Below are 23,589 nucleotides of genomic sequence, written 5' to 3'. Positions count from 1 at the left end.
TTTGAATTGTGCAGACCTGGCCCAAGAGGTTTTAGTGGAGAAAAATTTCAGAATGTGGCCTAGAGACTCTTTTTGTGGTTATTTTGGTGAAGAATGTGGCTGTGTTTTACCCTAGTCTGAAGAGTCTTCCTGAGTCTAAGGAAAAGTGATTTATATTAATTTCATTAACAAAGGAAGTCTCACAAAAGCCCAGTAAAGATTTTTTTCTCTGGTTAAGTCTGATGAAAAGCATTTTGAACAAGTTTAGCAAGCATAGAAACAAAAAATATAAAATATATTGTTGAGTATTAAAGGGTCACCAGGAAGTGAAATAGAGCCCAATTCTGTGTTCAAGGGTTTTAAATTGAATTAAGGGAGTAGTGACCTTGAGGCCATATTCCACCCCTCTAAATTTGGATCTAAGCATAGTATTACAAGCTTTTAATCCCAAGAGGGAAAGTCAAGCAGATCTATGAGTTCAAGGCCAGCCTAGAGCAAGTTCTAGGTGACAAAAATTTAAACCCAGGTTTGGTAGACCACACCTTTAATACCAGTGTTTAGGAGATAGGCATGCAGATCTCTGAGTTCAAAGTCAGTCTACAGAGCAAGTTCCAGGACAGCCAAGCTAAGGAAGTGAAGGAGTTGGAAAACAGAAAGCTGGTGATAATGTTAGAAAAAAGGGGACTATGTTTTAGTCCCAGCAAGCAACAGAACTCACCAGTTTTGGCCATGTGTCTATGGCTTTAGAGTTCAGACTACAAGGGGCTACTTGGACAATTGATGGTGGTTAGCTGGAGCTACGACATTAGCAATGATCAAGAAGAGACCAGCATTATTGAGGTAAAGTCTTCTTAAAAGATTTTTTCTGAGAGCACAAATAAACAGTGTTCTCGAGATAGCGAAGGTTGTACCTGCTGCAGCTGGACTTGGTAATGGGCAAGAGTCACCCAGGTGGTACAGGTTTTGCAAGCATGAAGTCATCATATAGAACACCTGAGACTTGGCACTATAAGAGGCCGCAGAAGGTCATTGGTGAAAGTGCAGCCTCAGCTGCAGTTGATGGCCCAGGACTGAAGGGGACATGCAAAGAAGTTGAGGCTTGGCACCCTGAAGAGAGCCTTTAAAAGGCTATTGGTGAAGTCTAGGTGCAATGAAAGACCCAGTGAATTGGAGATACCAGTGCCATGGAATGATCACTAAGTAAAACAGCCACAGTGGAGTGGATCAACATGATCTTTGAGTGCTACAGATGGGAGGGCTGGAGTCACTTCTGGAGTCCTCCTTGAAGGAGCCCAGAAGATCATGTGTGGATCCTAGACATTGAAACAAGAAGCTGTAATACTGAAGTTGCTTTGGAGACTCCAGGATGTTTGAGATGCCACAGCAATGGCCTATCTGCTGAGGAAAGCTTCTAACAGGGAGTGGAATCAGCTCGGGAGAAAGAAGTCTGTTGCAGTCTACAAAGATGTAAAAGGAGTTGGAGATATGAAGACTGCTTTGACATCAGCCATAGAGATGGAGAGTTTGGAGTTTGTCCAGCTGGTTTCCTGTCTTGCTTTGGAGATTACAGTTATGCAGATGAATCTCAGAAGAGACCCTGAACTTTTAACATTGTTAAGACTGCTATAGACTATGAGGACCTTTGAAGTTGGAATAAATGAATTTTGCATTATGTTTTATGTGTTATGTTATGGCCTCCATAGACTCATATGTTTGAACAAGCCCATGGGGGGCAAGGGAATGGAATGTGATGGTTTGTATATGCTTGGTACAGGGAGTGGCCCTATTAGAAGGTGTGGCCCTGTTGGAGTAGGTGTGGCCCTGCTATATAGGTGTGTCACTGTGGGTGTAGGGTTTAGTACTCTAGTCTTAGCTGCCTAGAAGCCAGTCTTCCACTAACAGCCTTCAGATGAAGATGTGGAACTCTAAGCTCTCATGCACCATGCCTGCCTAGGTGCTGTCCTGCTCCCACCTTGATGATAATAGAATAAATGAACCTCTGAACCTGTAAGCCAGCCCCAATTAAATGTTGTCCTTTATAAGACTTGCCCTGGTCATGGCATCTGTTCACAGCAGTAAAACTCTAACTAAGACAAAGAGAATAAGTTTTCTTCATGTAAAATGTACTATGAGTAAAACTTGAGATAGTACATTACCTTGGATAGTGTTAACACAATGGCAAAATATATGTGCATATTTATCTATCTGTAATATATCAACATTATGTATTTAATTTATATACTTCTTTATGTATCTTTTTTCCTGCTTATCTGTCCATCTATCTACCTACATGTCAAAGCAAATGTATAGAACAACCAGGAGAGAATTTTTACATTAAAGCTAGAGTAAAATTGCTAGTGATCACAGATATCAAATATGGCAGGAGGTCAAATAAAATAGAAACCAGAACGAGTTCATTAAATTTCACCACACACAGGTTATTACTGCCTGTCGTTGGAAAGCATTCAGTCAAGTGGTAGGGTCAGCAAGAGAGCATAGAAGCTGAGGTGACTGAGAGAGAGAAAAAAATAAAGCAAAAGAGAAGATAGGCAGAGAAATATGGATGTGTCAAGAACAGAAAGGAAAGTTCTGCAAGTATTCAAGCCACTGGCATGGCATTTGCTAAAATGGAATTCAAATGCAGTGATATTTCAGAGCAGGAATACTTGTTTTGCATAATGAAACAATAACCCCTAAATAATTCCATTACCTATAGAAAGCAAAGTGCTCATACTAAAAATAGCCATACATATCCTGCCAACATTTGTAGCATTCAGATTTTGTTTCAGTGTGAGTGCACCAGCATTTGTACCTTAATATTTAAAACTGAATGTTAAGGTGATAAAATGTTTTAATAAGCACTTAAACGGGTTTTGTGACTTTAAGTGGACATTTAACTCTAAAGCACGTCAATTACTCTTTCGAGAACAAGTGAGTTGGGTGCTGAATAGATATTCACTTCCAAGAGAAATACTTTCAGGACTTGCATAGCATCAGTCGACAGGATTTCTGCCTCTTGCCTCAATAGATGATTAATCGCAGGCACTCACTTTTGTTAAGACTGCAGTCTAATTTTTTTAAACACCCCCTTCCTCACCTTCAACTAGTTACAATGTCACTCTAGGTATTAAGTCATAAATATTCTATGGTGGAAATTTGTCAAGAGAAAGAAAAAAGTAATATGCATATGGTTATTCCCTGAAGTGTATTCTATAATAGCTAAAGTATTTTACAATATGGAAACATGGTAGTGTATTATACTGTCTTTGATATAATGGTGCAAAAAAAACCCCTGTGATGTTTAAATATAATGATTCCATTAAGTAGGGGACTACAGATTGTTTTGGCTGTTAGAATCTATACCATGAAAAATATCTTTGTATTGACAATATTGTAAGACAATATACAAAAGTTTAAAAAGTGGTTTCTGTGTTTACAAAATTGAGCAGATTATTTTTTTCATTCATCAGTTGATTCTGAAGTCATTTTATATTCCAATAGGTACAAAACAAGTCAAAGGAACTTTTTCTATACTTTTTATACTACATTTTACTAGTTGTATATTAAAAAATAGAAAATAAAATTTAAGCCTATAACATGTCTAAAAATACATTAGGAATATGTATAAATGTCATTAAGATAATCTTCAAAATTATTTTGTTAAAGCAGTACATTCCATGATATATTTATCAATCTATTCATGTAAAAGACACTTAGAGGCCTCATTTTCTAGCTTCCCAAGAATAATGGGAGTGGCTTCTGATTTACTGAAGAAATTTAGAGACAGTTTGGTTTTCCAGAGGATCTTATTGTGGTCTAAAGTTATACAATTCTCTAACACAGAATTCCAATCCTATATAAAGTTATTAGAGTTGAGTTGCCTTGAAAGAGAATTACTTTGTTGTTTTGCTTCTCTGTACTATAGAAACTAATTCCATGTTCACCCCAACACACTTTTATTTTTCTTTACCGTTTTTATTGGATATTTTATTTACATTTAATATGTTATCTCCTTACCCTATTCCCCCCCTGCCCAGGAACCCCCCTCCCATCCCCCCTCCACCTGCTTCTATGAGTATTGCTAGTACCCACCCACCCACCCACTCCTACATCCTCACCCTCAAATTCCCCCACACTGGGCGTCCAGCCTTCACGGGACCAAAGACCTCCTCTTCCACCTATACCCGACAAGGCCATCCTCCTCTACATATACAGTTGGACCTATGGGCCCCTCCCTATGTGCTCCCAGGCTGGTGGTTTGGACCCTGGGAGCTCAGGTTGGTTGGTATTTTTGATCTCCTCATGGGTCCACAAACCCTTTCCTCTCTTTTAGTCTTCTCTCTAACTTCTCCATTGGGAACCCCATGATCAATTCAATAGTTAGCTGTGAGCATCCCTCTCTGTATTTCAGGCTCTGGCAGACCTCTAAGGAGACAGCTATATCAGGCTTCTGTCACCATGCACTTGCTGGCATCCATATCAGTGTCTACCTTTAGTGACTGCACATGGGATGGATACTCAGGTGGAACAGTCTCCTGATGGCCCCTCCTTCAGTTTCTGTCCCACAATATGTCTCCATATTTACTCCCATGAGTATTTTGTTACTCCTCTAAGAAGGACCAAAGTGGCCACACTTTGGTGTTTCTTCTTCATGAGCTTCATGTGGTCTGTGAATTGTATCTTGGGTATTTTGAGCTTTTGGGCTAATATCCAATTATCAGTGAGTGAATACCATGTGTGTTCTTTTGTGGTTGGGTTACCTCACTTAGGAAGATATTTTCTAGTTCCATCCATTTGCCTAAGAATGTCTCGAATTACTTGTTTTTGATAGCTGAGTAATAGTCCATTGTATAAATGTACCATATTTTCTGTATCCATTCCTCTGCTGAAGGACATCTGGGTTCTTTCCAGCTTCTGGCTATTATAAGTCAGGCTGCTATGAACATAGTGGAGAATATGTCCTTGTTATTTGTTGGAGCGTCTTCTGAGTATATGCCCAGGTGTGGTATAGCTGTGTCCTCAGGTAATGCTATGTCCAATTTTCTTCCAACACATTTTTAAAGCAAATGAATCAAACCATAACTCCTTCCTTTGGTTCAAATAGAACAATCTTGGCTTTGTCTAGTTCCTTATTTAAAAAAAAAATGTTCATTTAATGTGCTTTTGATTTACTAATGAGCTAACCTCCATGAGTGAATTTGGATAAATGTAAAAAGCAGTTTTAGGGACCTTCAGGAGACAAGTTGTATTTCTCCATGATGATAATATGGCCATCTTGTATTCGTCTTCTGAACAATGTTTCCCAATGAGGATGATTAGACTGGGCATCTTCTAATAAATCAAAAGGTGTTTATTAGGTGATTCTTAGGTACATTTCCCAACAATAAGTATTTGTGTTTATTTTTGAGCTAATTTTTTTTGGATGAATGAGTGCATATTCTTAGACTCATTGCAAAAAATACCCAAAAGAAAAGTCAGAATCTGTGAGACAGAGTTTGGCTATGTTTAAGAGAAGTCCAGTGGCTTTGCAATACTTCTCGGCTCAGCCAATCCTCACTATGCTTTTCAAAGAATAATATTAAATCATTTAATGACTTTCTTCTAGAATATAAATGTGTATGAAGTCACAGGCATATTCAGTTTTTATACTTAGATGATGTCTCTTGCCTCAATCGTTACTTTTTATAAATGAAGAGGTCAGAATGTGGAGACAAAATATTTTTCCCAGGAAAGTATAGATACATAAATATGAAACAAGAAATTCTTCCTCTCAGTTTAATTATATTCATAATTTTCCTTATTTATGTCTCAATTTTAATAAAATTTCTAATGTTTTTCTCCAGTAAGTTGCATTTTTGAGACACATATGTTATTTCTGTAAGGGAGAACTTGCAATTTGGGTGTTTGTCCTCTTTTTTTTTTAACTAAGTTATATTCCAAAATATACTTCTTTTTCTGTGATTAGGTTGTGTGATCATAAAATTTTAAACATATGCAGTGGCCGTAAGGCCATTTTCCTTTCAAAATTGTCCTTCACAGGAATATGTGATCATAAAGGCAAAAATCTCAATTTTTCTAAACCACAGTTCATGTACAAGAGGTCACAGTTAAGGTTTCCTTGGGAGTTCTAATTCTGAATTTCCTGACATTTGTGGCTTTAAATTATAGCTTTAATGCCCCATTAATGCAGTGTATTTTTTTTACATTGAATTGTTTTATGTCTTATTCTGTACTAATGGATATTGTGTTGATTTCTGTGAACATCACATATCAGTGTTCTAGTAAAATATTCTTTGTTCAGATTTTATTTATAAATCCTTTTATTTGAGATATACTGAAGCATTTAAAAGCTTTCCTATCAATAGCTATTTTCTAGAATTTTATATTTTTAATTTAATACAAATATATTCTTTCTGAAAACTGATTGTTTTATGGTTTGTTCACTGTTGTAATGTTTGAGATACGATTTTTGTCTCAGTCACACATATATATTACCAGGTAGGATTTTGTTTTGTAAATTGTAAGATCATTTTTGGCTTTCTTAATGAAAATAATAATTAAAAAATTTTTCCCATTATCAATTAAAATTCTTGATTGTCATAATACATTGTTATCGAATTAAAACTCTTTCTCAGCTTTTAACGCTTGTGGCTTCTATATTTCTCTGTGCATGCACACACATATACACACACAAACAAACATATACATTTATGACTTACATGACATTAAGTTGAGAAGAGCAATCCTATACTCTGGTTAATTTGGTGTATACTTTTTGCATTGATCAATAAATACCCTGGTCTAAATTTAAAAAAAATAAGAGCAAACTGAGTTGGTAATATGAAGACATATTCAAAACCAGCATAAGAAACACAGTGTACAAAAATGAACCTAAAGCTGTAGTTCTCCTACAGCTTACATACTGTGTATCTTATTTTACTGTCATGCTGATATCCCACTATAAAAAAAATAAGATATTTCTTATACACATTTGTTATTTATATTTTTGTTCAATAGGACACACGCTATTTAGACATATTGTGATATGTTTCCTTTTCCTGATAAAATGTGAACAAACATCTACTCATATAACACACAGCATTGATAATAAGCAAAGAGTTTCATCCAAGTTCAATTTGATAAACTAATGAGTTTGCCTGGATTACTTACAAGACCACCAGTAAGGAGTTATATACAAAGGAAAGATGAGCCCAAGATAGCTGCATTATTGCAAGATCTAAATCCAGGGATGATCACATGCAAAGTGCATCATGGAATACATGTATCTCCTCAACCCCATAAACTGCAGAAGTCACTCAACTGAAGAATGAATTTAAAAAAATAGTTGTACATCTACACAATGGAATACTCTTCAAGTATTAAAAAGAAAACATCATAAATTTTACAGGTAAATAGATAGAACTTCATCCTGAGTAAAGTAACTCAGTTCCAAAAGGACTTGCATGATATGTATTCACTTATAACCCATGTATTAGCCATAAAATATAGGTGCCATGATACATTCTATAGACCCAAAGAAACTAAACAAGAAGGAAAACACAAGTGAGGAAGCTTGAATCTCACTTAGAAGTGGGCAATAAAATAATCATAAAAGGCAGGTTGACAGAGGGGCCTGGGAGGTAGGGGAGATAGGTTGGGGAATGGAGGGTTCAGCATCAGGTTTGGGGAAGGACAGGAGAGATGGCTCAATGGCCATGACACTGAATGGAAATCTGCAGCTCATAAGAAGTAGTTTTTACTGGGACAGTTTTACAGGGACAGGGTGCAGAGAGAATGAACTAGACACATGTGAAGACAGAATGAACCCCTCAAAATAGAAGGAACCAAAAGATGAGAAAACACTGTCAAAGTTAGTATAAGGACTATCAAAGCAATTCAATCAGAAGCCAAGAGAAGCCAGGTTGAAACAGTTTGCTTGGCACATTAGTCTGTATGGAGGCTAGACGTTTTCTGGCCTAGGTCTCAGGATAATTAGAACAGAGAAAGAATATTCTTTTCAGTACAAGTCATGTATTTGCATGGTTCAGGTACATCTCTCATTTATTTCCTTCATCTGAGGAAATAAAACTGAAATTTTCATACACCATGGACAAAGTTGTTAAGTTAGTAGTTTCAAATAGTGCAAAATGACATACTATTTCTGTGTTTACATTCATAACAGTACAATGTGTTGCCCCTAAAATTCATATCCAGAGCAAATTACAGCCTAAAACATTTTTACATAAAATAAATTAGCTCAGAAATGTGCAAAGCCTAATATTAACAAAAATATTCATTGATTTATTCATGAAAAATTCAAAACTAGAATACGATCATAATATACATAACATATTCAGTATATTGTATATTCTCTTATGCACATGTCTAATTTTCTTTTTTTCTTTTCTTTTCTTTCATTGGATATTTTCTTTATTTACATTTCAAATGTTATCCCTTTTTCTGGTTCCCTCCCGAAACCCCTTATCCCATTCCCCATCCCCTGCTTCTATGTGGGTGTTCCCCCACCTACCCATCCACTTCCACCTCCTCACCCTGGCAATACCCTACACTGGAGGTTCGAGCCTTCACAGGACCAAGGGCCTTTCCTCCCATTGATGCCAATAAGGCCATATTCTGCTACATATGCAGCTGGAGCCATGGATCCTTTGATGTGTATTTTTGGTCAGTGATTTAGTCCCTGGGAGCTCTGGGGGGTCTGATTGGTTGATATGGCTATTCTTCCTATGGGGTTGCAAACCCCTTCAGTTCCTTCAGTCCTTTCTCTAACTCCTCCATTGGGGACCCTGTGTTCAATCCAATGGTTAGCTGCGAGCATCTGACACTGTATTTGTCAGGCTTTGGAAGAGCCTCTCAGAAGACAGCCTATATCAGGCTCCTGTCAGCAAGCACTTCTTGGCATCTCTAATAGTGTCTGAGTTTGGTGACCGTATATGGGATGGATCTCCAGGTGGGGTAATCTCTAGATGGTCTTTACTTCAGTCTCTGCTCCACACTTTGTCTCTGTATTTCCTCCTGTACTTGTTACTCCTTCTAAGAAGGACTGAAGCATCCACAATTTGGTCTTCCTTCTTCTTGAGCTTCATGTAGTCTATGAATTAATTGTAGCTTGGGTGTTCTGAGCTTTTGGGCTTATCGGTGAGTACATACCATGTGTGTTCTTTTATGATTGGGTTACCTTACTCAGTATGATATTTTCTAGTTCGATCCTCTTGTCTTTTTTTCTCTGCAGTTTACTTCAGACCAAGAGTCAAGCATTCAGTACTTGTCTTCTGCCATGTGTTTGTTTTACCATCATGGTCTTTGACCCTCTGTGATTGAAAACCCTATCTAAATATTTTCTTTTTAACATTCTTAGTGTCATGTTTTATTACAGCAAAGAAAAAAATAGAAAAATAGAAAAGAGAGTTTGTAAGAAAGAATAAGAATAGGGGTGGCTGTCATTCTGATATTATCCTTAACCTGAGTTATAATTATACAAATATGATCACTGGTATTACAACCACACACCACGATTCCCCCCCTGGCTATTTAAACATGGGCTCTGGTATTGGATTTGAGTTCTGATCTCTGCAAGGAAAGCAGTTATCTGTATGTCCCAGCTGTGTACTTCTTTTTTATTTATTTACTTTTATTTAAAAGGTCAAATATCTAAAAACACAGAGCTAGAAAGTATGTTTATTTCTGATCCTAAATATCAAAAATTTCCATTATTTATTTTTGTATCCTTGTGATTTTTCTCATAGAAGAGTTATATGAAGTTATATGAATAATGCGAAATTATTATAAAATGATATATTCAGCATGAAGAGGAAATATCAAACACTGTTAATCACTTTCAACTTGAATCTTCTTTTTAAAACCATATTCTGAAAAAAAATTTAAAGTTTTAATTCATTTGAACTCTCCATAGCCTCAAAACAACTTTTCTTGCCAATGCCAGATGTTCTCAACAGCAACTGTGATTTACTAGTTGATATTTATGTTATGAAAGACCGGGATCTTTTTTGCAATTTATGTAGAAAAGTGAGTGGGGACCAGGAAATGGTATGAGGAAAAAAAGAAGGAAAGTAGGGGAGAAGGCAGTGAGGGAAGAAGGCAGGAGAGAAAAGAGATAAACAATGGTGTACAAAGACACCTTTATAAACTTGTCAACCTGTCACTGTGCTCCTGGGTACCATTGATTTCTCATGCATAAATATGTGTATATTCTTCTGTGTTCTGACAAAGCATAAGATATGATTTTTAGGACAGTGTTTCTCATGTCTGAAAAAAGCTGTAATTTTTGTTTAATTCACCAGGTCTCTTGAAGGTGGATTTCAAGTCATGGTAACTTTCTTCAAAACTCAATTTATTACAATTGAATTAAATTGAGGTACATGTAAGCTGGGAGACAGAGTTCTCACCTTTTCACTCTAATATAAATGAGAATCCTTTATATAACTGGAATGAATTAAAAACTCATGACTTCTTGGTAGTGTGGAGTTATGAAACAAAAGATAAACCTAAAATATGGATGAAAACCCGATTAGTAGCTCTCCAACGTTTTCAGGGAATAAGGGCAGATGTGCAAGATCTGAAAATATAGACAATAGCACTTGGAAGATGAAGGTTTCATAGAAAGTGTTTGACATTTTTATATTGACAATACAAAGTTGCTCAGTATAGAAGAATTCAGACCTAGTCCTCTAGTCCATGATTCCACTCAATATTTATTGAGATATATTAATCATCTAAACTTATGGATATGAATCTCTGTTATATAGTGGGAATAAGAATACACTGTGCTTTCATCTCTCTCTCTCTCTCTCTCTCTCTCTCTCTCTCTCTCTCTCTCTCTCTCTCACACACACACACACACACACACGCACACGCACACACACACCTTTTCTCTGACATTCTGTATTTTCTTTTTTTAATTGGATTTTTATTTACATTTCAAATGTTATCACCATCCCCCCAGAAACACTCTATTCCATTCTCCTTCCCTGCTTCTATAAGGCTGTTCCCCACTCACCCACTCCTGCCTCTCTGCCCTCGAATTCCCCTACAATGGGGCATCTAGCCTTCACAGGACAGGCCTCTCCTCCCATTAATGCCAACAAAGCCATACTCTGCTACATATGCAGCTGGGGCAATGGGTTCCTGCATGAGCACTCCTTTGTTGGTGGTGTAGTCCCTGGGAGCTCTGGGGGGTCTGATTGATTGGTATTATTGTTCTTCCTATGGGGTTGCAAACCTCTTCAGTTCCTTCAGTCCTTTCTCTAACTCCTAAATTGGGGACCCCGTGCTCAGTCCAATGCTTGGCTGCGAGCATCCCCTCCATATTTGTAGAATGTTCTATGTAATCTTTATATAAATCATCAGATGGAATGGATATATTGCCTTTGAACTGGGACCTTTATTTCTTATTTATGTATTTTCATGTAGAGTGTGAAATCATTCACTGAGAATCCTAAATCCCTACATCCTTTTAAAGATACTCATAAGGCTTTTAAGAGTTATTGTTTTCAGAAGAGTTTATAGCAATTTTAAGCTCTTATTCTTTTCACATTTCCTACAATGAGTTCCCTTCTTCTCTTTTAATATAATAGTCTTATTATAGTAAATTATTATTTCATTAAAATGTTTACTTTGCTTTTCCTGTTCTCATTCTTCCCGGTCTTTACTGGTCTGAATGACAGAGTTCCAGCTCTGTTCCCTATCATGCCATTTTTTCAATATAGTCGTGAAAATCCCTTTGACCATGAAATCTGTATCTGAGATTTGTGCTGTCATTCCTATTCTTTTCATCGTTTATATCTGATTCTATTTCCTGGAATGTAAATTGTACACTTGTTATTCTAATGTAGGTTTGCTATATATTTTTTGTCATCCAGAGTTTCTCAGAGATGTTTTCTGTATCTTTAGTTTTCATTTGTCATTTGATTTTACACATATATTTTAATTTATATGTCCATATGGTCTTTTGCTTTCCTAGGATGAGAGCTCTTTTTTTCTGATTGTAGTTAAAAAAGAAAAAAAAAGCTTATTGAAAAATCATTGTTTTAAAAAATTGAAATTTATAATATTTATTGTATGTATACTGTGTTCTACATGTGGAGAACATTTTATAATTTAAATACATTTATTCAAATACACTTATTTATTCAATTACTTATTTCATTCATATGAGTGTACATTTATATGGTACGGTTATCTGAAGACAACTTGTGAAAACTATCTCATTCTTTAATTGTATTGTGCCAAGTTTCATTGTATGTCTCTTTACCCAGTAAACGATTTTAGTGACCTGCACATATATTATTTATTGAATAAAAAATTGTTCCTTTAGTGATCACAGGCCCTCATAGCCATCAGTTTTATTTCTGTGCATACAACCACTAAAGACTCTTTACATAACTGGAAGCTCATAATATTTTGTCTTCTTAATTTGTGGCTTATTAAATTATGTTCATACATATTATAAAGTAAACTTACTATGTTGCCAAGTTTCTGATAATTAATATTTCATTTAAACATGTAATGCAATAATCGTGATTTATCAGTTGATAGATATAAGATTTGTACCTACTTCTTTCCGGTTTTAGACAATAGTGTTTGAACAAATGCTTGTAAATAACTTATTAAAACTCATCTTCAGATAACTATAGATATATATCAGTAAATCAGGTTACTAGATCACATAATTTTAATTTATGTTATAAATTTTATCTTGTTTTTATTGCAACACTTTAAAGATTCATTGACTAGGCTCACAAATCTCAATTTTTCCCTATTTTCGCCAATAATTTTAATTAATTAATTATTAGTTTTAGATGGAGCCAGCTTGACAAATAAATTTGATTTTTATGTGAATTTCTGTAATATCTAAAGATTTTAAACATACTCTCATGTTTGTTAGCCTTTTACTTTATTTTTGGGGGAAAAGTCTAACACTTTGCCAAATGTTTTAGTATTTTTTATTTGCTAAATATGTTATTAAGTGTGTGCTGCACAAATGTACATTCCATTCTGAGTTGAATTTTAACTCTGTTAGTGGTGTGTTTTGGAGCAAAAATGTTGAAGTGTGTATCTCATTCCAGTCATTCACCCTTACTTTTCTTTTGTTATTCCTGACATCTCAGCAAATCTACCTTTAGGAAACTTGTGTCTGCACTCTTTTATGAGTTCTGTAATTTGATGTTTTATGTTTACATCTTCAATATTTGTTGGTTATTTGCATGTAGTATGTTAGATGAATAAACTCATTATTTTGCAAATGAATATCCAGTTATTTCTGTATCATATATTGACCAAATTAATCTCTTTCTATTGAGTGACTTTTGAACTTTGGTAAGAATCATGAGAGTATTTGCTATATTTACTTTTGTGCAAACTTTTTTCTGTTCTATTATTCTATTTCTGTGTTTTATGACAGCTGAGCACTGTTTGGTTACTGTGTCTTTATAATGTATTTGTATTCAGGAAGTGTTATTTCTCCAATTTTGGCCTTTTCTAAAGTTGCTTTGGTTGTTTGTGGTGTAATGAAATTCTGGATATTATTTCTGATATTTTTTTATCATTGTAAAAATACTGTTGATATCTTTCTAAGAATTGTAAAGATATACTTTTGTATTTATCTTTGTATATTAATCACTTTACAGATAGTTTCTGTTTAAGTCTATAAACACAGAGAGGAAATACTAGGTGAAACCAAGACTGTAACCTATCAGGACAAATTCAAAATCCTGTAGCTTCATATTTGATGTCAACGGGTTTAAATGGTTTCATTTTTCAAGTTTTGCTGTCAGTAACATACTTTGTCATGAGGATGTCCACTCCTTGTTCACATCTTTATGTGACTGACATATCTTTTCTTTGGCCTCTGTAATATTTTAGAATCTCCAGTGCAATACAGGCTTCACTTTCACTGACTCATAAAATGTCCTCTTGGGGTCTACATTCAAGGACTTTGCTACCAGACCTGGACTTAGAGCATATCCTGGCTCCTCTTAACCACAGGAATGATATTATCATCCCTTAAGCTAGGCATCATTCATGACTCAAATACCAAGTAAGACTTTCAGTGTGGCATGAACCCTACAACCCTTGAGTTGTATCTGTAGAAGACTTGAATTATTGTTTCTTTTCAGGAGCAAAAAATTCTTAGCTCTCTTTTTCTCACAAGTTTAAAGCTTAGCTAGGTAGGGTCTTTATTTGGACTCTGATCATCCATTTCTCAATCTTTTTTTTTTCTGTGCATGCCTTGACACCAACACTAAATTTCCTGATGTTGTTTCATTTTTTAAAAAACTGTATATTTCATATTTTCCCTCCTCTACTTTCTCTTTTTCATTGTAGACCTGTGTAAGAGTAAGTACTAATAACCACATGACAGAGTCAATTCTAGGCTGTCTTGAAATTTCCCCTATCAAGGAAATTATTCCTATACTTTACAAGTTATTCATAAGAAAATTCCTAGAAGAACACAAAGTAGACTAACTCTGCTAAAAGTTTTATCTAGTTTGTTTGTATTATTCTCCTATAAAACCACTTAACTGGTCTTGTGTAGTCTTCAGTGTTTTCAGAGCTACTGACTCCCAATTTCTTTCTAGGATTTCTCATTGAGGCCTACTTATAGCAGTCAATATATTTCCTCGTCAAAAGTCCCCAAATGTTCCACACTCCTCCAAAAAGCATCACTGGATCTGTCACATTAATAGGACACTTTTAATTTTTCTGTTGCTGATATAAAACATAATGTTCAACACAAGTTCCAAAACAAGACTTTTAAATTAATTTACAGTTTCAGAGAGTTAAAGTCCATGATGGAATAACAAAGGAAAAACTGAGAGATTACATCTTGATTCACAAAAATGTGACAGAGAAATGGCACTGGAAATGTCTGTGCCTTTTGAGATCTCAAAGCTTTTGCCCTCAGTGACATATATTCACTAAGCAGGTAACACTTCCCAGTCCTTCCTATATAGTTTTGCCAATTGGGAAGCAAGTATTCAAGTATGAACCTATGGGGGCCATTTTCATTCAAACCACAGCAGAATATGATATATTTAAGTAAATTGTTTTTAAAATGATAAATGTATACTCTTTATAGATTATTGTATAATTTCATATCGAATGACTTAATGACTCATGATGAAGTTTAATGTGCTCTTCCTTTTAAAAGATGAGTTTTAAGAGCTTTCTTTGCCTCAGTTTTCATATCTACAAAGAATGATTTAATATTTACATTTTGAAAAATACTGGAACACATTTTATCAACCTATTCTAGATCTAGATGTAGATTACAATATAAATTTCTTTTTTAGGAAAATGTTATAGTTTTTCTTTACAGATGGGAAAAAATCCTTTCCAAAATAGTTTTTCAGAAACTGACTTCATTCATTTTGATGTAATTCATTTTGTTTTTAAAAAGAGTTCCCAAATTTTGCTCTTTCATCCATTCAAGTTATTTGGTTTCATCACTAATCAAATCAATCAAGAACAACAATGCTTTGTTCTTCTCATTAAAACAAGCCTGTAGATCCCAGTGTAGCTCATTGAGCTACATCTTCAGGAATAGCTTTGGTAACTTTATTGGCTCTTTCATGACCTTGTAAGGACCTTCTGCACAATCAACCACTTTGCAATGCAAATAAACTCCTAGTTTCTCAGTGACAACTAGGTTTTTCAGAAAGTCTGGTCTCATTCTCTATTTCTATATAAAAATAATGTTTTCCTCTAACTTTGAATAAAACATTTATTATCATATTTTTATTGTTATTATCATTTATTTTTAAAGACATTTATGAGATGTAGTTCAAACTTCTTGAATTCTTATTCATCTTCCTGTGTCAGCATTTCTAGTGACTGGATCATACACATAAAATTTAATAATAATTTTGATAGGAGAATTTCAGATTGCCTTTTATAAAACTATATACTACAGGAGCCTGGTATAGGTTTCCACTGAGAGGCTCCGCCAGCACCTGACTAATATAGATGCAGATACATCCAACTTTTGGACTGAGCCCAGAGACATCAATGGAAGAGTTTGGGGAACTGAAGGAGCTGAAGGGGATGCAGCCACATAGGAAGAGCAACAATATCAACTAATTGGAACCACCCTGCCCCCTACCCACAATGCCCTCCAATACATGGATAAGTCAATGATTCCACTTACATATGTAGCAGAGGATAGCCTTATCTGACAACAATGGCAGGATTCCTTGGTGTTGTGGGAGCTTGATCCCCAGAATAGGGGAATGCTAGAAAGGTGAGGCAGGAGTGGATAGATGGGGGAGCACCCTCTTACAGGTGAAGGGGAGGAGTTTGGGATGGGGGTTTGAGGAGAGGAACCCAGAAACAGGAACAATATTTGAAATGTAAATACAATTTTACACTTATTTGCAAATGTAAAATAGCCAATTAAAAAGTGAAAAACAAAAAAAATGTAAAGGCATGTGTGTAAGACATTTGATACAAGTAATCAAATTTTCAACAATTCCTTGTGTACTGCTTCATGGTATCCTTTTTAAAACTATGTGTAGATCAAATAAGAACTCTATTTCACATAAAACAGTTTTATTTTACTAAAGGGGAGTTTTATTAAAACTATATTTTATTTGTTAACATTATTTACAGTTATCTGATTTTTTTGTAATTGAAAGCTTGAAATATAATACAAATATAAAATGCTGTCTATATTAACAATAGAGTAAGCATTTTATATCAATATTTTAAAATAACTCACTATGTTATATGTAGATCACCATTAAATTAAAGTGAATTTGACTTCTATAAAGCTCAGAGTTAGACTATTTACAAATATCTACTCTTCTTTTACTGTTCATTACAGTTTGAGACTTCTTGGAAATATTTTAGTTCAATATTATAACATATAATTCATTGGTAAGGAACAATATAAGAAATAGAGTAAGCTCCTTAGGTTAGTGAACTTAAACTTGATAATTAGATTTAACTATATTTTAATAGACATCTCAAGGAGTGTTACATATCTATATGGTTAAAATATTCATTTTTTTTCAACTTTTCTTCTGCAACAAACTGAAAATCTTATAACAAAGGATATAAAATATCAAATGCATTCTGATTATCACAAGTAATTTCAAATACATATGCTATTTTATGTGGGACTATTTATATAACAGCCACAGAATGTGTTACCAAGAATTCTTCCCTGTTTCTCATCCTTTGTTTTTACTAACACCTTATATTCTCTGTCCTCTTTTATTTTTTCTTCTCTGGCCCTCCAGCCATCTCTCCATTACAGCCATCAACCTCATTGCCTCTTCCCTAGGCTATCGAATTAAACTTCAATAGACTTTTTGCCTTCTGTTCCAATTCAGACGGTGCAATGGTTCCAGATTAATTTTCTTAAAGCCACCAAAATCATGTTACGATTTGCATAAAATCTCCTAAAGAGTGTTCATTACATACCAAATGAAATTACCTTACTTTTTAGATGTGAAGACCAAAATCATGTTTCCCCAAGCTGAGTTTTCTAATTTTGTCTAATCTTATTTCTTGCTACAAAATCTCTCTGTTTTATTTTGCTTCCAACTACAAGCCAATTAAACCGTGCAACATACACTACTTGAGTTTCTCCACTGGTCTTTTTTATGTTTATGGAGTCCCAGGGTCAAAACATTTCCAGATTTACACAGTTATAAGCAGATGTTCTAAAACCAAGTTAACTTTTGTCCTTTCCTGATTAACCTCATATATAAAATTATGTTGAACAATTACTTACATGCAAGTCTGATATTCCTTTCTGGAGTATGTATTCTAAGCTTATGGTATCTGTTTTAACTACACATATATTCATAACCTATCTAAATCTAGCTATATAAGAGCTATTGACATTTATCAAAAACTAGATCTGGGTTGGCTACTTGTTTCTATTGAGAAAGTGTCGCAGTGCGTATCTGTCCTTTTTACATCATTAGATGTGGTGAAATGAAGTCACCGAATTTAATATTTAGAAAAATATATGTGTAACTTATTTTACCTGAAAGTTTAGATCATTAGATATACTACATATATTCCATGGAAAATTTTTTGTTTTCATAAATACACTATGTCCACAGTTGGTATGTGTTCCAGGGGGTAGGGTTATAGGTAGATGTAGCCTTGCTGGGAGAAGTCCATCACTAGAGGCACTGTATTTTGTTTGTATCTATTCCACTCCTTAAATGATTCTTCCTCCTTTTTCCATCTTTCTCTCCATCTCTCCCTCTCCCTTCCTTCTTTCCTCTCTTCTTTCCTTCCTCTCTTCTTTCCTTCTTCTCTCCTTTTCTGTGTTCCCTGTCTTTTTCCCTTCTTTTGGACCCTTTATTCATCCCTTTCCACCTTCTATTCATCCCTTCTTCCCTCCTTTCCTCCCTCCCTCTCTCCCTTTCTTCTTCCCTTTCTCCAATAATCCATCCATCCATCCAACCATCTCTCCCTCCTCCCCTCCCTTCCTTTCTATTTTTAATCTTCCCTCATGATGGTCTATTTATTTCTCCAAAAAGAAGGTTTGATCAGTCTCCAGATAACAAATATAGCAGTACCCCATTCTAACTGCCCCTGTACCAGGTCTTCTTCCCCTCATGTGGCTGTCTTTCTAGTTCCACACTATGCAGTTATGTCTAGATTCGATAGCCAAAAATTAACTGTTTATACTTCTTTGTCTTTTAAATTTAATTAAAATAATTAGTAGTTTGATTTTAGCATGTTTCACTGTGTATCATAAGTTGGACTCTAATTCCTTCTTTTCTTCTCTTAGAGTCAAAAGTGTGCTGCTGCCAAAAACATACAGCCCCCATATTTGCATTTAGTTGAGAGTTTTTATGGCAGTGGTCGATAGATAGAGATATCACACAAAGACACAGAAGTGCGATCTGTTTGCAGATGAAGAGCATAAGTGCAGAAGAGGGCTCATTTTTGAAAACTCTTTGCAGTATAGAGCAAAACAGCAAAGCACATGAACCATGATGACATGATTTCCCTTAGGCAGACTTCTCTTGGTTCTCTAATCATACCATTTAAGCCCTTTTATGAAAAATTTACTTTTATTTTATTTAAGACTACAATAAGTTCAAGAACATAAGCATAAAAGCGAAGATACCATCAAGTATATGGGTCTGAGGACTAGACAGGCTACTCCTTACCTCACTGTACACTTCAGGCACTTTAGACTCCAACTGAACAGCTGCCTGAAGTAATAACAAACTACACACAAGTTAAGTCCACTGTCTTAAATTTATTCATGTTAATGTACTTTGGTCTTCTCAAAAAGCCCCAAGGTTAGAACTATTATTTTTATAATACATACGGGAAAATTGCAGTTTAGAGAGATTGAGCCATTATTGATACCCTAGAGCTATCTAAGAGGTAGTAGGGAGAGAAGTGTGGAGAACCAGAGAAACCAAATTAGAAAGTGCAGAACCATCTTACATTGTATGTATGGTGTCCCTGACATTTTCTCTCATTTTGTGTCACCTAAAAAAGTATGTGGAGCTTTCCATCTTTGTATCTCAACTATATTTGAAAACAAGATAATTACAGACATGATTAATGAAATTTGAGAAGAGGTCATAGGGTGTGCTCTTCATCTATGCCTTTATTTGAATAAGAAAGAAAAATGAGGGAAAGTGTAATGAGAATAAATGAGGCACACAGTATTAATGTGGTTTCTGGAAAACAATCAATACAGATACGTGAGTCATGCATCCCCTACTCCATGAGATGAATGAAGTCTGGAGGCACCAGAGGCTACAACAAGATGCCATATCCTCTGCTAGTGGGTCTTTCAGAAGGGATCAACTGTAAGACCTTCTTCATTTTGGATCTATGCTCACTGACAAATCAGAAAATAATTTTTATTCTTAATTTTAATTATCACTTAATTCTTGATGTCAAATAAAATATCTGCCTACATACGTAATAGAAACTTGAAAATTGTAATAAGTGATATAAGGACTAGAACAGAAGAGTATTTATATGCAATGTGAATAGAGTTAACTGCCAAGGGCCATGTAGGAAAAACAACAAAGGGCTTTAGAACTCATGAAATGGGGTCCATAGCTTATTGCAGCCACTTGGATGAACCTCCATGTTGCACTATCCCAAGGACCAAGTGTCCTGAGGACTCATGCTGTATGGAATTCTGCTGTGCTTGCTGTCCTTAAAATCCCTCCTAATCTAAAAATTATATGAAAAATTTAAAGGATCTTCTAGTCTTTCACTGGCACTGACAATAATAGTGCTTGATCTCTTCCAGATATTGTGGTTGGAGCAGATTTATGAATCAGTCTCCACCCTAGGTAATAACTTAGAGGAGTATCTTATCAGCACTGACCATCTCCCTTTGAAAATATTTGGAAAAGTAAACTTGTTAGTGATGCTAGGTTAAGATTGTTTTGCTGCTGGCACTGGTTTAGAAAATCTTAGGGAACAATTTAAGTTCAGAAAGGCACGCTCTTAATAGTTAAGCTAGGGACCTTTTTTGGTCAGGGAGCATGAACAATGACAGCACTGTCTGATGTGTGTCTCAATTAGGCTGGAGTACTGCTGATTGATTTCTTATACCCATATTTGTCCTCACTTTCCAGATACGATTGATTGGGAATTGCTGATGAGTATATATGTGTTCTGAGGATTTAAGATAGATATGCCTGATTTTCATATAAAAGTTTAGTTTTGTGATGCTTTTAAGATTCCTAAAAGATTACTTTTAAAGATAAATAATAAAATAATTATTCCTCTCTTTGTAACTGCAATTTGCTGTTTGCCAATAAGAGAAACTGGCTGAGAAAACTCCCTTGCTTTCTCAAACTCTGTTTATCTATAACAAATTGCTTAAGAGTTACAGATGTAGGGTGGGTTTGGAGAATAACTTGTTTTCTTTACCCGTGCTACCTAATATTATTGTAAGGCTATTGGAGAACACATTGGTCTTTTTTTTTTCATAATCATTCACTAGTAAAAAACTAAAATGCAATCACTTTTTAACTTTATACTGTTTAAAAGATTTTGCTGGGAAATATAAGCCATAGAATAAAAATAAGGTATAGTAACTAGAACACTGTTCCTTCCATGCATCAACTATGTTTATGCATGTGTAAGGATTGTGTGAGTGGGACTTAGCATGTTCTACCTTCCATCCATTAACTATGTACACACACACACACTCACACATACACATTTAGAACATATATATATGTATACACACACACACACACATATATATATATGTGTGTGTGTATATATGATATATAATATATATGTCTCTGTGTGTATGCGTGTGAAATGCTTGAAGCTTGTTTGCTGGAGTTTTGCTCTAACGACCATTCTATGTTTGAATGTGTATATGTCTGTCTGCAGTTATATATATATATATATATATATATATGCTTTCTGGGTGCCTAAGATATCTACATTTTCCAAACCACATTACTATATGCGGGGCAGTGAGCTGTGAAGGCCGGAAAGCCTGGTAGAAGAGTCCTAGAAGCCCCGGCACCCTGGCCTCTGGGCCGCTGGGACGGGAGGTGCTTTGGACCTTCCCAGCCATCTGGCTCTCTCAGCTTCAAGCTCTCCACAGTCCCTCCCACAGAGGGGTCCATGATCAGTGATCGCGTAGGAGTAGCACCTTCATGCAGATGAGGCATTCTCAAGCTCTCAGACCAAGCCAATAGGAGTTACCTGCTGCCACCTCAAAACTGTATATATTGGCTAAGCTCAAAAGTAAAGGTGTGTGAGATTCTTCCCGGTGTCTGAGAGCTTTTGTCGTGGTCCCTCCCCTCTTCACTAGACAGCCTGCACACTTCAAAGAGCTGCAACACTTCTCCCCTCTCTGCCGCTGCTGAGGTACTCTCCGGCTGGCTGCCCGCGGAAGCAAGGCAGCCGCTGATCGCACCCTGTCCTAAGCCCAGCCAGAGATCCTTGTTGGACCCATTTGGAAGGGAACCCACAACTATATAACTTCTTACACGTTTCTAGACCTAGAGAACAAGTAGGTGTTGGGTTATAGTATGCGTATGGGTCCGTTGTTGGATTAAATTGTGGATCCTTCATCTGCCTCCCCAAGGGTCCATGGCTCAGAGAGGCAGAGGCACAGGAATTTGACTGTTCACTCCATGCTGGCACCAGGCAGACATCTGAAAATGTGAAGCCACAGGACTCCACTTGGAGTGAAGGAACACAATCTGAGGTCCTGCAGGGGCCAGAGCTCTTGGGTTGGGGGTCCCCGGATCGAAAGGCAGCTGGGAACTGGTTGGTTCTCAGGCCCCTGGGCTCTCAGGTGCTGCTGAGAGGCTGCAGAAGGGTTGAGACTGAAGTGGGAGTACACAGGCTAGATAGGCCTGCAGAGGAAGGGGGAAGGGGAGAAGCTCTAGCTATGTCCAATAGGGATGAAAGTCTTAGCCTCAGGGATTCGCTTGGCTGGGTCACAGCTGGCTAAGCTTGCTTACTTGAGTTGGTGGCCTCCGTGGCTGGAAACACAGAGAGGACTTCTGCAGGAGATTAGGTGGCAGCTTGGTAGTTGAAAACTTTCTCCAAGGTTCCCCATGGCGAGTCCCAAAGAAGAGAAAGAGTCCATGGTCTTAAGATATTAACTGTCACGTGGAAAGTGGATGAAAACTTTACCCTGGTATTTTCAGGGCAGGCCTGAGGTTAAATACCTTTTGCAAGGAGGAGAGTCTAGGAAGGAATGTTTAACTATGTCCTTTGGCCTTTAGGTACCTCATTAATATGGAGATCTGTCTTGAGGCTTTGTGGCCTGTAGTCACGCCCCTTTACCTGTGGAGGGGCTCGTGTGCAGTGTCCTATATGCCTGGAGGACCCCACTCTATGGAGGTCTTCAGCCTCCTGTCAGGAGCCTGTGTCAGGAGATTGGAGTCTGGGAGCATGATGAAATGCATGCCATCCCTCGCAGGGAAACCTGCAGGGTTTCCAACCTTCGTAGTTTCCTGCGATTTCTAGCAGGTGCTTGACCAGAAACCATGCTGCCCTTTCACAGTCCTACATGTAGGAGGTTGAGGTGGGTTGAGTTATTAATTGGTAAAGGGAGGAGTTTATGAACTTGCATCTACCTAAGGCAAGGGAAGTGAATAGATATAACTAACATATATATTTAGATGGAGGTAAATTAAGCAACGTAAACTAATCTGTCAGTGCTATATTAGAAAGAGAGGAATGATGGGGACTGAGCAAAAGTATTTGATGACAAGATTAAAATATAGAAAGGATTATTTATTTATAATTTTATTTTACTTTATTGAGAGAGAGATAATCTATTTTTAAGTCACTCTGGTTTTGTTCCCATGTCTCCTGATTCAACCTCTAGAATATTTAGACTATAGCCATGTCTTAGAATTCCCGGGTCTTAAATCATTTCTTTAGATGAGGACCCCAGAAGTTAAAACATTGATTCAAGAGAGTCAGAACCTGGGAGGCAGAGGCAGGCGGATTTCTGAATTCGAGGCCAGCCTGGTCTACAGAGTGAGTTCCAGGACAGCCAGGGCTACACAGAGAAACCCTGTCTTGAAAAACCAAAAGAGAGAGAGAGAGAGAGAGAGAGAGAGAGAGAGAGAGAGAGAGAGA

General features: G+C 36.3%; 1 pseudogene; it reads left to right on the top strand.

The window, feature by feature from the left end:
• Positions 1-23,589, top strand: part of LOC114621300 — a 66,484-nt pseudogene that overhangs the window by 41,257 nt on the left and 1,638 nt on the right.

Source organism: Grammomys surdaster, unplaced genomic scaffold, assembly GCF_004785775.1.
Source record: "Grammomys surdaster isolate TR1022 unplaced genomic scaffold, NIH_TR_1.0 174, whole genome shotgun sequence".
NCBI classification, from domain to species: Eukaryota; Metazoa; Chordata; class Mammalia; order Rodentia; family Muridae; genus Grammomys; species Grammomys surdaster.
The sequence above is the reverse complement of the archived record's forward strand: the minus strand, read 5'-3'. Positions and strand labels throughout refer to the sequence as shown.